The sequence below is a fragment of the Antrostomus carolinensis genome, unplaced genomic scaffold, assembly GCF_000700745.2.
Source record: "Antrostomus carolinensis isolate BGI_N321 unplaced genomic scaffold, ASM70074v2 scaffold9639, whole genome shotgun sequence".
NCBI lineage: Eukaryota > Metazoa > Chordata > Aves > Caprimulgiformes > Caprimulgidae > Antrostomus > Antrostomus carolinensis.
Window position 1 is genome coordinate 22,637 of NW_010339199.1, and position 2,063 is coordinate 24,699.

A 2,063-nucleotide genomic window follows, 5' to 3' on the forward strand; every position below is an offset into this window, starting at 1 on the left:
CTTCCTCTGCTGAGAGGAATGTAGCTTCCTCTTACTTCCTATAACTATTGTTTTGCTTGGTGTAATGTGAGTACTAAGCTTACCTGTAGTAGTTAGTATTAATATAGATTGAGGGGCATTTAAAAAAAAATTTTTTTGTGCTCTTAATTTTTTGTTATCACTTGTTATGAAGTTTCAGTTTCTTGGCTAGCCATATTGACTGCCTTAACTGGAAGGCTTTTTGTGTCATGGAAGATAAATGGGTTTAAAATACACTTTCAGAGCATTAGGGAATTGCTAATTACCTCAGTCTGAGTTTTGGGATTGTTTGAGGGGAATACCTATCAGATAATCTGGATCTTGTTAGCTGAACACACAAATTCTTAATGAAAATGTATTTTAGATCAAGAAATAGGTATTTTTAAGAAATTGTAGCAAATTTACTGTCTTTGTTATTTAGACTGACTAAGCAAAGTATAGTGACCTTCTATCCTAAAAGGAGGGACTTCTAGCTCACAGTGAGATATGACCAATAGTTCTTTGCTGCCCCTGCCCCCTCACCCCCTTTTTTTCCCCCTGATGCTAACATATGAGCAAACTGTAAAAATCACTACAGTTAATTTCTGGGGTGGGGAAAATAGTGTGCTGCACTAATGTTCATCTGTGTATTGATTACTGATCAAATTTAACTGGAACTGTTTAGATGCCTTCACTTAAAAAAAAAAAAAATCTACGTATGTTGGTATTTTCTGTTATTCCTCGTAGCAGAGTTCTGCAGTAGCTTTAATGAAAAAGGCCAGTTAGCTCTTTTAGTGCTAACTCTACAAGCTAAAGACTTAACACATATTCTTATTATGCCCTGTTAAAGTGAAAGCTCTTCTTTATGTCTACTGAGACTAATTTGACTAATAACAGGTCTACTTTATGTATTTACCATTTTGACTCTATGCTCTCCTTAGCACAAGATTTAATTTTGTTTTGGTTTGTGTTATAATAGTTTAACACTGTTAAGGTCCTCTCCGTATATGCAAAGGAGGATTAATATACCTTACCTTACAGAACATGTCAGACTTTATATGCACTCACCAGTCATCGGGAATCTTAAAAAATCAGTTCATGACTGATGACTGTATATTGCCATATATTTTGATTGCTCTTTTAAAGTGTTAAATGGTAGGGAGGACCAACCCTAATATATTTAAAAGCAATTTTAAAGATACAAATCTGTAGCAGATTAAGCAAGGAAATCTTGCTGTCATTCTCACCAGACTATCCTCTTCAGTTTTGTCTTTAAACTTTGTGTAGATAATGGTCATTTGGAAGTTGTTAGTATCTTTAATAAATGGTGAACACCCAAGTATTACTTGTCCATGGGTTTTAGGCTGACTTTAGGAAGCAATCTGGATCCAGGTTCTTTACATCTGATGACATCGTATGATTAATAACATTTGCTGTATCTTATGTTTCTTATTACTACTTGAAGAAATGAATGTCATTCTGCTTTTTTTGAAAACAGAAGAAAAATATCACTTTTCTTTAACATTACTTAAATATTATGCAGTCGTGTCTAGCATCAAGTCAGTAATTATTTTGAATTTATCTGTTCATGATCAGTCTGAATAATTCCTTTGTGTTGTCCTTCGTTTCTACTTTTTTCTTTTGTGTGCTGGTTTGGGTTTTCTGGTTGTTTTTTTTTTTTGTTTTTTTTTTTTTTTTCCCCAAACTTATGGCTTATATTACAAGTTTTGTAACAGCTGTGTATTTAATTGTGGCTTTCTTCTTTGGGCTTACCTGTGACTAATAGTAACCAGAGAAAATGTAAATTTTTAGAATCTAAGTTGCTTTATGTTCAGTATTTCCCACTGTTGAGTTGTTGTCATCATTTGGGAGAGTTTTTAAAGACATACATGTGTAATATAAATGTACCTCATGTATGTATGTGAATAGAAATTATTTGATAAAATTAAGAAGTTATTATATTTCAATGTAGCAGATGAATTGCAGAATAAACTTAGTTCAGATTTTCATAATAGCAGAGGATATTGGTTGGATGGGACTTCTGGGAGTTACCTGGTCCAACCTCC

The 2,063-nt window shown here is 33.3% G+C and overlaps 1 protein-coding gene across 1 annotated transcript in view; it reads left to right on the plus strand.

Moving 5' to 3' along the window:
• Positions 1–2,063, plus strand: part of LOC104530988 (pecanex-like protein 1) — a gene marked incomplete at its 5' end in the record, with an annotated part of 31,408 nt that overhangs the window by 15,022 nt on the left and 14,323 nt on the right. The gene's annotated exons all lie outside the window — the stretch shown is intronic.